At 34.3% G+C, this 14,693-nt stretch overlaps 2 pseudogenes; both read right to left on the bottom strand.

The window, feature by feature from the left end:
* Positions 1-1,204: 1,204 nt before the first annotated feature.
* LOC120192115 lies at positions 1,205-2,259 on the bottom strand (annotated as a pseudogene).
* Positions 2,260-4,760: 2,501 nt separating this feature from the next.
* LOC120192116 lies at positions 4,761-13,532 on the bottom strand (annotated as a pseudogene).
* Between the last annotated feature and the right edge of the window lie 1,161 nt (positions 13,533-14,693).

Here is a 14,693-nt window from a genome sequence, read left to right on the forward strand (position 1 = left end):
ATTTTAAATAATAATTGGATTAGTGGAGTGAAAGTCGTTCACCGACAGAATTAATTATAAAATTGGAGCATCAACTTATAAAAAAATACATTAATTTGACAATTCCAAAGTTTGAAACTTAATTGTACTCATACTCACATCGGAGGCCGAATCTTAGATTCTTCACATCACATGTCTCTCTCACCAAACCAACCTACCTAAACATTAAATAATAACATGCCATTTCTCGGGATGGATTAAGAGGTGTTAGAGGGATTATACCCATAAAATTTTTAAATTTTTATCCTATACCTTTTTAAATTTTATATTTTTATAAGTTTATTATCGATTAGGGGTGAATATTCAATTAAATCGAATCGAGCCAAAAATCTCGAACTAGCTGAGCGAGTCTTATTTTAGGGTCTAAACTTTATTTAATTTTTTAGTTGATTCAAGTTTATAAAATCTTATTTGAGTCAAGTTTTAAATTTTGTTTAAATAAAATTATAGATATTTATAATATTACTATGAATAATGGTTAATTTAACAAGGTTCTCTAATATATAAGAGTAATATCTATTTTTCATGTTCCTTTTAGATTATACTATTATTTAATAATCAAAAGTGTTTAAAATTATAAAATATATCTATAATTTTATTTTTAAAGAATATATTTTAGGAATAAGTATTTATACGAATTTAGTGATAGATCAAGGGGGTTGGGGGTAGTCGCTCCTGAAAATTTTAAATTATTATATTTTTAATTTTTTGGTATTTTCTATTGATATTATATTTTCGTCATCTATAATTTTATAAGTTCATATCTCTTAAAATTTTAAAAGTTCGTTCCGAACATAAAATCATGTATTCGCCCATAAATGAGATATAAAAGAGTTAAAGAAGAATGAAATAAAGATTTATAAAAAATACAATAAAAACTACATTGAATAAAATGAAAATACAAGATATTAAATTGTAAAAGAATAAAGTTTATTAAAAATATGAATTGAAGTTACATTTATATTCTGTAATGACAAAGGAATATATAATTCAAATTAATCAAAATAATACTAAAATGTAAGAAAAATTAGAAGTACAAGGAATTTAGAAATAAATACAATGAATTAAAGTGATGATTCGTATTTATCATTAAATTTTATTTTATTTTTTAAAATCAAATCAAATATGTAAATTGAGTCAATTAAATTATTATTTTTTAAATTGGTTATAAATTTACTTCCTCTATTCTAATTAATGAGATGCTGTAAATATGGGGAAAATTGATCGAAGAATAGATTTTACAGTCAAATTTCGTACTTATTACAGTAGTTTTGCTATGAAGCAAAGAATTCTTGCAATGAGCAATGGCACCTTGAATAGCACTCTGCAATTCTTCCATCGACGACTGATTCGGACACTGAATGCCACCACCGACGTCCGTATTCATCGCAACCCTTTCGAGAGAGCACTCCGAGTGGCTCGGCGAGGAACGTATCGACGATGGGCAGCTCGAAATGCAGCTTCTCCTTCTTGGGTACCTCAAGTTTCCCGAGAAAGAGTGAGAAAATCCCCCATTGTTGCTTTCTTTGACAGATCTCATTGGTTTGATTGAGAATGAATCTGGAATCGATGTTGATGACGACAAAGCTGAAACCGGTTCAACTGTTTGTGATAGTTTCTCGTACATGGCTTCACTTTATTCAAGTACTTGCTTATAACTCGTTTCGCTGTTATGCTCATCTTTTTAACGATGAAGAAGTGCCGCCGCCATGGTTACCTGCTCATGCTTATGTTGTTATTCTTTGTGACATGGAAGAGAATCTCGACAAAGAAAATACTTGTTTTCTTGATTTGTTGTTGCTGTTGATGATGATGAGTCAAAATATTTGGTTCCCGTTGTCTTCGGAAACAGAGCTGGGCCTCGAGGAGCCGCAGTTATCGGCGGCGAGCAAGAGGAGGTTTCTGGCGAAAGACGAGTGGGAGTCGTTGGGGAGCTGGCGGTGGAGTCGCGAGAGGTGGTGACGGTGGAGGAGGAGGTGGAAGAGGAAGATAAGAGGAGGGTACGGACCATGGAGAGACGAGGGGAGAGGTGGAGAGGCAAGAGCTGGCCTTTGTAAAAGAGGTCATCGGCAGGGCAAAGAGAAGAGGAGGTAGCGGCGCGTGGGAGAGTGAGATGGTGAACTCAAAATCGGAGGAGGAAGATGAAGAGAAAGAGCGGGAAGGAGATGAGGGTAGCGTTTGGGATCTTGAACCTACTTTCTCCCTTCTCTTCCCCACCATTGTCTTTCAAAGCCTTAGCTTAGCTTAGCTTAGCTTAGCTTAGCTTTGTGTGTGTGTGTGTGTATACACATAGACGTACGTAGGATTTTAACTTTTAAAATTTCTGAAAAATAAAAACTTTTATAAAAAATATATAAAATTTAAAATATATATAATTTAAATTTTCAACAAATAATTGTATCACTCCCCTCGATCCATCCATGTATTATATAATCATTAACGTTGAATCACTGATAACGGCATCATGGAAATGGCAAGTCATGGTTGTTTGAGAGAGGAGAGGCAAATGAAGGAGAGATGATTAGAACTGAGTTTTTGTGTTTTTTCCTTTACATGATGAGTCAGGGAAGAAGACGGAAAGAGTTTGGATCTTTGCCTCTTTGGGTTGTGTTTGACTTCACGCGACTTGTGGAATATGAGTTTTACGCGCCAGCTTTTTAGTTTTAGTGTAACTACGACTAGTACTCCAATTATTATTTTATTCCGTTTCTCTCGCTTAACTATTATTTTTTTAAATTACATCTAACGTTTAGTTTTGGTTTCATTTTGATCATTTACCATTGAAAATTAACAGAACTGTTGACATGGTATTTTTCAATGACGATATGAAATTATCTTATGGTAACACATTAGCATTATCATATTTTTTTAATGTGGTAACTAAAATGAAACCAAAACTAAACGTTAGATATAATTTTGAAATAAAAATAATTAGGTGACTAAAGTAGAACAAAAGTATAGTGGGATACAAATATGTAATTTACCATAATTTTAAAATAAAATTTTAGTTTTATAAGGCAAATCATTACAAAATCATAGTTTAATAAGGTAAGGAGGTAAGGATGTGATATTTTAAAAGGCTTGTTGTTTTGGTCTGAGTTGAAGTGGTCCATATGAATAGGGCGGGATCTTGACTTAGGGATCACATGGTCATGGAAAAAGTTATAGGGCTTAGGTATATTTAATTATTATTTATTAAAGATTTAAACTCGATAATTATATATATAAATTGTTAATAATTAATAAAGTATTAATAAATATTATCTTATAATATTTAAATTTAAAAAATATTTCTTACAATTAGATAATAAAATTATTAAGAAGTCATTAATATAATATGTACTTATTAATTATAAAATTTACGATATAAATTGTGTTGAATCTAAGGTAGTAATCTATCATCGATTTTGATAGGGGTATGGGAGCATTTTTTTTATTAAGCTAAAGGTGAGATTATAAAATAGTGTTTGATGTAAGTACTCTCGATCACTTTTGTAATTGCTAGCTCTTAAACCCGTGATTTCTAGGAACGACAATTATTCATTTAATCACTGAGATAAGTTGGTTCGTACAGGTGTGGGATCAAAGTTACTGTGATATGATATAGTTTTATTCAGTTAGATTACTGTGTATCTATAGTTATATGTATGCAATTAGAATTTTAGAATTTGAGATATTCTCTTAAATTTTTTTTAATACTTCAATTTACATCCGCTATAATAAAATTCTTTTTTCTATATCTGAAAATTTTATCTGTTTAAATTTTTTTCACTTATATATATATTCTTATATTTTTTTCTCATTGTTTACTATTATTTATTTACCGTTATTTGTAAATTAAATTTTAATATATTTTATTATTCATATTTATAGCTTAGTGTCATCTCTTCTAATACTATTATTTTTAATATGGAATAGTTTAATATTTTTAATTTAATCATTTTTTATTGAATTAAGATAAAAAAATATTATTGATTACTTATTGATGTAAAACATTAATTGACATTTTTTTAATCCATGAATGTGAGCAAACTCAGCAAAGTACAAGGAAAAGGCATGTGTCGACTGTCGTGTGATTGCATGCAGCAATGGAGTTTTTCAGATTAAGATCGCATCCCTTTTTATTTCTCTCTTATTTTTAAGTGTAAATTACACAAATTGATCCCTGACTAGGGCGTTATTTTGTTGAGTTTTTAGACTATTAAAAGTTATAAAATAGTTTTCTAATTATTTGACGTTGCTTTGGTGAGTCCCTCAACTATGAAAAATTACAAAATGGTCACCTAGCTATTCATATGTTCAAAACTGATCATTTTTCAACAAAAATTTGACGGTCGTCTATGCTGGACATTAACATGTTACTAAGATATGACAGTCATTATAGATTATGGGATTAAATTTTAACATGTCTCAGTCAACGTGTTAACATACAACTCGAATTGTCGTTAATTTTTAAAGAAAAATGACGAGTTTGGAACATATGAATAGTCGGATGATCATTTTATAACTTTGAATAGTCGGATGATCCTATAGTCAAAAGATCATTTGTGTACTTTACCCTTTTTTAATGACCTAATGATTAAGTTATTCAAAAATAATTATTTTTTATCAAATTAAGACATTAATTTATATGAAAAATTATATAAGATAAAATCATAGATAGATGAGAGAAATTAATTATAATGTCAAAAAGTATAAAATGACATTAATTACATCATCTCAAACTTACAACTGTGAAGTTGGGTCAAAAGCATTAGAATGCCCATTTTTCTTTGCAAAATCACCCTTGGTGACCTCTTCTCCATCATATTCATCATCCATGAACCTCTTCCAAAACCAGTGCTGCTTCCCACTCTCTCCGTCATCTCCTCGATCGGGATGTTCTTAGTCTCCGGGATTAAGAACAACGTAAAGACCGACATGACCAGGACCCATCCGGAGAAGAACAAGAAGATTCCATACTTGAAATGGCAAAGCATTCATAGGAAAGCCTGAGCTATGATGAAGGTGAAGAGCAAGTTGACACAAACCGTCACACTCTGCCCCGCCGATCGGGTCTCGAGTGGAAACGTTTCACTAGGGATCAGCCAACCGAGAGGACCCCAAGACCACGCAAAGGCCGACACGAACATACACACCACAACAACTACGAATATCGCGAAACCTTTGTGGAGATCGTCGGAATGATCCTTGACCTTGAGTCCGAGAATAATCGCTATGATTACTTGGGAGAAAACATTTGTACCGGCTTCGAGTAGTAGCATGCGACGGCCCACTTTGTCGACCGAGTAAATCGATACGACTGTTGACAGCACATTGACAACACCGGTAATAACAGCAGAGTAAAGTGCAGCATCATTGCCGAATCCCAATGTGTTGAACAAGACGGGGCATAAACATGATTGCATTGATACCGGTACATTGTTGGAAGATCTGTTCCATGTAGACACATCATAAAAAGAATAATTTTTTTCGACCCAACACGACTCGAATATCATTATCCATATGTTTACCTGCAAGGCGATTGCGAGACGAGTTGGGGCCGGTTCCTACGTTGAAGGAGATTTTTGAAAGGTGTTTCACTTGTTTAGCTAGACGACTCGCCTCGACAAGCTCCAAGAACTCGGGTGTCACAATTCAAGATAGAAAATGATAGAATTGGGGATTTCAGAAAAATGAAGAAAGTATGAAGAAGAAGAATTGCATTGAAATCTCAGCATAATTTCTCATTACAATTATGTTGCATATATTTAGTAACAACATCCAATTATTTGTTACAGCTGTCAGTGCTTTGTCATGTAGTCTAACTGTTTTCTTGCTGCTATATTCCTTCAACAATTACTTCTTGGGCTCACGGTTGGGCTGCCATCACTCAAGAGTCTTCAATTGCTTTGGTCTCTCCTTTGGCCCACAATTCCACGTTCTCATTAGCTTTGTTATCTCCTTTAGCCTGTTCCAGAATTACATTCCATCAGGTAAATCAATCCCCTCTTTCTCCCAAATCCCTAGCCTCTGAGTTCCCAATTCTCTGAACCCTAATTCCATTTCTCCCTAAATCTCTTCTCCTTCTCCTCACCATGACAATACCCCCCTTCAGACGATCCTTGACCTAAGGATCAAACGTGGAAACTGTGTTCGCAAAACAGTATAGTCTTCCCATATAGCATCATCCTTTCCCAAGTTTGTCCAGTGAATCAAGAATTGGGTAACATCCTGATTATTGCGCTTCACAATTCGTTTGGCCAAAGCAGCAGCCGGATATACCTTTAACTGGCCGTCAACATCAATTTCCGGAGGATCCAACGAGATAATCTACTGGTCACCAATCTTTTTCTTTAAGAGACTAACATGGAAAACAGGATGGATTTTCGAATGATCAGGTAATTTTAATTTGTATGCCACTAACCCCACTCGTTCAATCACTGTGTAGGGACCAAAAAAGCGAGCAGCCAATTTAAGATTTTTACGAATTGCTAACGAGTCTGCTGATACGGTTGGAGTTTAAGGTAAACACTATCCCCCACCATAAATTCCTTATTGTATGCTCCTGTCTGCATATGCTTTCATTCTTGATTGAGCCTTCTGTAGTTGTTCCTGCAAAATTTGTTCATGACATCTCGTGCTCTAATAACTCCTGTACTGTCTGCACCATTGACTGGCCACCCCAAGATAAAACTTGAGGTTTATAACCATACATTGCTTCAAATGGAGTTACTCCTAAGGCAGTGTGATAGTTGGTGTTATACCACCATTCTGCCTGTGGTAACCAATCAACCCATAGTAGGTTTAATAAAACAAACATCCTCAAGTACTGCTCAACACACTGATTACTCTTTCAGTTTGGCCATCCGTTTCTGGATGATAGGCAGTGCTGAAGTGAGTTTCTGTGCCAACTTGTTTTAAATTCCTTCCAAAACACTTGTAAATAACTTGTCTCTATCTGACACAATAGACTTAGGATGGCCAGTAATTTATAAATCGAGCTAAATAAAGCTTTGCCAAATCAGCTGTGTAAGGATGTTTTAAAGGAATGAAATGACCATATTTAGTAAACCTGTCAACAATTACCCAAATGCAAGTGAATTTCTTGGAAGGTGGCAAACCTTCAATGAAATCCATAGAATCATATCCCAACCTGGTGTGGAATTGGTAGTGGTTGTAGGAGACAGCTTTGTGAGAATGATCAATTTTAGTCATTTGGCAGACCTCACACTGAGCAATAAAATCTGTGATCTGTTTTTTTAATTTGGCCAATAAAATAAAGCTGAACTCTATAGACAGTAGCTTGAATTCCTGATGTCCTCCCAAAGGGATGCATGTAAAAGGGTCAAGATTTGTTGTACAATCCTCCAGTTTCACCCACAAAACTTTCTTGTTAAATCTCAGAACTCCCTGAGTAAAAGTCCATGACTGTTAGCATCTGTACAGATACTCAATTCTGTAATTTTTGCCTTTGCAAAGCTATCTTCTGTATAGCTCTTTTCAAGATCTTGAACCCACTGTGGAATAATAGCTGTTACAGTCATCTTCTGTAATTCAGCTTCATTTTTTCTAGATAAAGCATCTGCAGCCAAATTACTTCTCCCTTTTCTGTAAAGAATTTTATGTCTAACCCAAAAGTTTTGTAAGTCCTTTCTTTTGGATAGAAGTAGAGTCTTTGGTCCAAAATATGTTTAAGTGCTTCATGATCTGTTTTGATGACAAATGGAATTCCTTCAAAGTAATGTCTCCATTTAGTTACTGCCATAAGAATAGCTAAGTATTCCCTTTCATAGACAGACAAATCAGAATGTCTAGGACTTAAGGCCTTACTTAAATAATAGGACGTCCCTCTTGAGATAAAACAGCTCCAATCCAATAGAACTCGCATCTGTTTCCAAACAGAATGGTTTAGTAAAATCAGGCAAAGCAAGAACAGGAGCCTGAGACATGGCTGCTTTAAGTGTCTCAAAAGCTGTCCTAGATTCAGGTGTCCAAGTGAAATTATTCTGTTTAAGCATCATCAATGGCCTACTAATCATACCATAATTGCGTATAAATTTCCTGTAATAGCCTGTAAGACCAAAAATCCCCTGAGAGACTTCAAATTTGTAGGCAACTTCCAAGTCGTCATAGCTTCTATCTTGGAAAAATCAGTAGCAACACCTCGAGCTGAAATTACATAACCCAAATTTCCACCTGTGTTTGCCCAAAAAAAACACTTACTTCGTTTAGCAAACAACTGGTGCTTCCTCAAAGTCTCTAATACAATTTTTAAATGTGTCTTGTGTTCTGCCATAGATTTATGTATATGAGAATATCATCAAAAAAAACTAAGACAAATTCCTCAAATATGGTCCAAAACTTCATTCATCAATGTTTGAAAAGTTGCTGGTGCATTTGTTAGACCAAATGACTTTGAACTCAAGTGGCCATGATGAGTTCTAAAAGTTGTCTTCTCAATATCATCAGGTCTTATCGAATCTGCCATATCCTGATCTAAGATCAATTTAGAAAAATCTTAGATCCAGCCAATTCATCCAAAAGATCTTCTACCACTGGTATAGGAAATTTTTTAACCATAGAATTCAATTGCCTATAATCACAACTCTTACTTGTTTGTATAATGGAAGAGGCTAACATCTCCTTAATCTGTCTCTCAACTTCTGTTTTTTGATGGTGAGGAAATCTGTATGGGCGTAGATTGACAGATTGAGCTCCCTCCTTAAGTATAATTGCATGGCCTTGACCTCTTTGAGGCGGCATACCATCAGGTTCAGCAAATATATCTGCATACTGTTGTAAAATTGATTGTAAATCTGCTGAAATGAAAACTGATCTTCTTCTGTTATCATCAAATAAATTCACCAGCAAAAGCAACATCTTTAGCAACCATTTCTGTAACTTATTCTCAGAAAGTAATTTAATAGTTGGCATCTTTTTTTCTCCTTGTAAAAGAATTTGTTGTCCATCTTTTTGGAATGCCAATGTCAATTCATTAAAATCCATCAAAATGGGACTGTACTTTTGCATCCAATCAACCCCTAGCACCATATCACTCCCTCCCAGTTGCAAGACTCTGAAATCAGTTCAAAAAGATGTCCTTGCATTTTCCATTGGAGTTGTTTACTAGTGAGTGTGCTGTAAAGTTTCTCTCCATTTGCTACAGTGATTGAAAGAGGTCTAGTAGAAATAACCTCTGCTCCTTCCTTAGCCCAACCAGCAGTTACAAAACTATTTGTACTACCACTGTCAATCAAAATATTTAAGGGTCTCCCTTTCACAGTCCCTTGAATTCTCAAAGTTGAAAAACTAGCCTGTCCATTTAAAGCATTCATAGAAATTTCAAAATCTTTTGCTCCTGCAATCTGAGCAACAGATTCTGGTAATTCGGTTTCTTGAATATTCTCCTCTTCAATGTCTTCAACAAATTCACCTTCATTCATACAATTTAGCTGCTTCTGTTTACATTGATGTCCCGGAGCAAACTTGTCTCCACATTTAAAACAAAGATTATTATCTTCGATAGTCTAAATACTCTGCTTAGTGTTGGTAATTGGAGGACTAGGCTTAGGAAAAATCGTAGTAGACAAATTCTTCACTGTAGAAGTTTGACTTGAATTGTAGAAATTTCGAACAGGAAGTCGAAATTTTTTACTTTCAATTTCACCAGCAATTTCATGAAGTTTAGCTTGTTTAAATGTAGCAGCCAAGGATTTTGGTTCATGTGCTCGAACTCTGTGCTTCAATTCATCCTTTAAGCCGCTAATAAAGCTAGAAATGAAATACTCTTCCCCCAGATGAGGATTCTGCTGTATAATAAAAGACATTAATTCATCAAAACGTTCCTGATACTCCTCCACAGTACCTCGTTGAGTTAATTTGTTGAACTCATCCACCACATCAATATACGTACTGCTGTTAAATCTGTGACACAAATCAGCTGCAAACTCATGCCAAGTAACCTTATGTTTGTGCATTAGATACCCATTAAACCACGTTTCAGCCTTTCCAGTCAAATACATAGAAGCTATTTCAATCTGCTGAGATTCAGGAATAGCAAATATTCTGAAATATTTCTGACATTTTTGCAACCAACCCCTAGGATTTGAACCATCAAAGAACTGAAGTTCAATTCTAGGTCTAAAAAATGAAACAGAAGCATTAACAGTAGCAGGAATAGCACTAGAATTCTCCCCTGAGTCATCTCCATTACTAACCAGTCTCAAAGATGGAACAGTTAGAAGAATAGGATCAGATTGTTTATCACCAGGTTTAGATTGTAAAATACCTGGTTCTCCAGGTTTAAAAGAATATCTTTCATGCTCATTAATTACAGTAACCTCACAAGGTGTCTTACCTTCCAGTTTTGGTGCAGGAATGTCAGCTCCTTTCTTACTGGTTGCTGGAGTTAGGTGATCACCTTCCTCTGCACTTTTTGTAATCAGCTGAATAATCTTCTGAAGATACCCAGTATTTTCTGTGGACTGAGCTTCCAGGGTAGCTAGACGTTCCTCCCATTTCTTCTCACGTTGAACAACCCACCATCTCGGCACTTCCTCTTGCTGCTCTGCAGGTACAGTTTCAGTTGCTTCGATCGGATTTGTTTCAGCCATTTTTGTATTTTTCTTAGGCATTCCAAAAAAAAAAAAATTGAATTTTGGATCAATTAACGTAGCTCTGATTACCAATTGTCACAATTCAAGATAGAAAATAATAGAATTGGGGATTTCAGAAAAATAAAGAAAGTATGAAGAAGAAGAATTGCATTGAAATCTCAGCATAATTTCTCAATTACAATTCTGTTGCATATATTTAGTAACAACATCCAATTATTTGTTTACAGCTGTCAGTGCTTTTGTCATGTAGTCTAATTGTTTTCTTGCTGCTAGATTCCTTCAACAGATTACTTCTTGGGCTCACGATTGGGCTGCCATCACTCAAGAGTCTTCAATTGCTTTGGTCTCTCCTTTGGCCCACTCCAATTCCACGTTCCCATTAGCTTTGTTATCTCCTTTAGCCTGTTCCAGAATTACATTCCCATCAGGTAAATCAATCGATCCCTCTTTCTCCCAAATCCCTAGCCTCTGAGTTCCCAATTCTCTGAACCCTAATTCCATTTCTCCCCCAAATCTCTTCTCCATTTCTCCTGTCACCATGACATCGGGCTCAATGTTATCGGTGCCACTTATCTTCCGGAGCACAGCCTTTCCTTGTTCAAGTCGACCGCGCTCGATGAGACTGTTGGGACTATCAACAACCAAGAGGGCCCCGACGGTTAGGAGAAGTGCCGGGATGCCGGCCAAACCTAATGATAGTCGCCAACCCCATCCACCTTTGATTCTGTCGTTGCAAAGCAAAGCAATGAATGATTGTGAGACCAATAGAAATGAAAGAATTATTCACACTACAAGCATGTTAGTGGCGATTAATTAACTGTTAATTAAACATTAAACATGTAATTAAAGAGTAAAAGAGAAGGGGAAAAAAAACAAGAGATTTACTTGGCAGTGCCGTAGATGACAAGATTAGCAAAGAAAATTCCAATAGTGACGTTAAGTTGGAACAATATGTTTAACCCTCCACGAATCCTTGTAGGTGCTATCTCAGACAGGAACAATGGCACTGCCTGTATTTCATAAATAACCAAATAAGTGATTTAATTTAAAGAAAATTATAATGTAAATTAAAAGTTTAACATAACTTTATTTATTTTTTTGGTATAACCACAGGTATCATCCCAACTCAGTTTATTTCATTCGCAAATATAATGATACAAACTCTTAACTTTACATAAGAGATCTAGTTTTCATCCCACTAAACCAACTAGTTGTTAGTATTACTTTATTTATTTTAATACTACATGTTCTATGTGGAATTGACCAAATATGAAGGGTCAATATGACTTTTGAATTTAGGGTTTTGTTATATCAATGAGATGCTTTCTGAAAATCTCTCCATCTAGCAAAGTTTCTAACTAGATTATATCCCCTAAATATAGAGTTTTAATCAACTATAATGCATAGATAAGATCTCTGACAGACAAAAATATGACTAGGTTTATTTAGTTTGTCGACCTATAAGAAACCATGATAATCTTACTGTTGACACACACATTAAAAATTACTATAAATATCACCAATCGAGATTAGAAAGTAGATGAAATGCCCATAATCGCCCGGCTCTCTTTTTTTCATCATGATCATCCATTTTTTTCTCTTCCAAACACAATGGTCATTCATCTACCGACCGCGACTCTCCACATAAATTATAAAGAGAGAATCGTTAATACTCGATAAGTCAAACTTAGCATGTTTATTAAGTTTAAGGTGCAAACTTTATTTCAAAATTTAAGGTTAATATTAAGTTATATATTTTAAACTCGTTTTTTCGTAAGGTTAGATAGAATATTTTAAAATAAGTTTTCGTAATCTATGTATTAGATGGTTTTTTTTATATGAAATTAAACCAATGGAAAGTAAAAGAGTGTCACACAAATCCACCATCGCACGAATAAAATGTCAAACCTAAGAGTATAATTTTTAAAATTTGGAAAGTAGTGAAAAAGACAGGGATTTGGATTGTGACTAATGCTTAAAGAATATATTTAAACTATAAGAATTGGTAAATTAAATCAATCAATCAAATCAAATGTTAGAATTTTTAGCACTAAAGTTTGTGGAAATGTAACGAGTTAGGTGATGTGGGTGCTAAAGGGACTATTTAAGTAGTCTTATTACCATACACAACTGAAATTAGTAGCTTTGAAAGGGAACTCTAATTGATGACCAACAGCTTTGAAAAAGGTAATTAATTAATTAATTAATCAAATAGTGTTTTCAAGGACTAATATGTAATTAGCCTCCATGAACTAGTGTGTCGAATACAATGCTTATCGACGTTACCTGATTGGCGAAGCCTACCCGCAGGTGGCCGTTAAACCGGCCAAATAAAGCGACGAAGTGAACAGCTGCAGGCCTTGGTTGTCGTATTTGCAGTAATTCCCTTCGGTTCCAGGGTTTCTAGTTCTATGATAAACCACCGGGAAGAATTTTTTCAGGAAGTCGGGCATGGACGCAACGCCACCTGCATCAAAACAAATTAATTCATTTATTTTACAATAAAAAAATTACTCATTTCCATGTTTTTGACGAGTGACAATGAAATAATTTTTTAATATTCTTTTTGTTGGATTAATTATTTGAATGGTGAAATCATTGAGCGGCATATGGTTATGTTTGTACGGTGTGTATTGTTAATAGTTATAATAAGATATTGTCTCACTGATTAAATGATATTGTTATTCGAGTAGCTACGTCTATAAGGTGTGTACTTGTCATAATTGAGAAATATTATGAATAGATATTAGTTTATATCATCTCACTATTTAGAAAGAAATTGATGGTCTAATTGCATAATAGCCCCCTTGAGCCTAAATGTTCATACAAGAAATGATGACGATCCGAGTGATCTTAGCTTCGAACTCCACCCCCGCCGGTATCACCCGCCGGCATAGCTTCTATCTTAATATATATATCACCTGAAAATACGAAGCTATATATCTCTCTCTCTCTTCTTCTCTTCTTCTAAGAAATGGAATATGCAAAGAAGGAAGCAAGGGGAGTTATATAGAAGTGGAGAGTGTACAGCTCGAAACCCCTGCAATTGAATCCACCACCAGGATCTTTACACGTGTTTCTTGACTTTTCTCTGTTTTCTTTATATATATATATATATATATATATAATATATATATATATATATATAATATATATTCTTTCGATGGCTGGTTAGTCAACTGACGGCGTTGTCTAACGTCACTATAGTTTTCATCAAACCAAAAGTAGTCTCTTTGAAACATTGAAATTTAGCTCCCCTCCTTTTATTCCAACAAGAATTTTTTTTAAGTACTATAATTACAATCATACTTAGGGATGATAATTTGATCTGAATTGACGGGTATTGATCTGAATCAATATGGTAGAGTTATTTAAAATAAATAAATTCAGATAAGGTCAGATTCAAGGCAAAAATCTTATCCTAATCCGACCCGACACGAAGTAATAGTATTTTTCCATAAGTTTAGAAATAATTACTATAATATCTATTTCTATAATTTGTTTGATTAGTTTTCTATTTTGTCAAATAAAAAGAATAATATATATTTGTATCGGGTAGAATTGGACATGGGATTTTACTCTAAAACTTAGGTTAAATTTCAGGTCAGATAGGACCTCATTAAACATGGCTCGGGACATATTAAAATGGAGAAAATATATTTCTAGAATCAGATTAATCAAAAGCTCTATCCAACCCACTTTGTTACCATCCATAATAATACTAATTTAGAAATAAGCATAATTGACTATTATAAACATAAGTCAAACAAGTCTAGATTAGGGTGCTTCTAAGCATATCTCATACAAGATTTACAGATAATGAAACAGGAAGAGGACTTAAACATTAAATTTTTATTATTAACTAGTTTTTATTTGATTTTGGAAGTGTGATGGAGAAGATTTTGGTGATTAGGTCAACTTGTTACATGCATAATCAAATCAAAGACGAAGTTCACACGACTAAAGTATCCATTGGTGTTGGATTGAGTGACGAATGTAGTATATTATACAGTGTTTATTATGAAATTCGAATGTTGAAATTAAAATTTCATGTTC

The sequence above is a fragment of the Hibiscus syriacus genome, unplaced genomic scaffold, assembly GCF_006381635.1.
Source record: "Hibiscus syriacus cultivar Baekdansim isolate YM2019G1 unplaced genomic scaffold, ASM638163v2 tig00116971_pilon, whole genome shotgun sequence".
Taxonomy (NCBI): Eukaryota; Viridiplantae; Streptophyta; class Magnoliopsida; order Malvales; family Malvaceae; genus Hibiscus; species Hibiscus syriacus.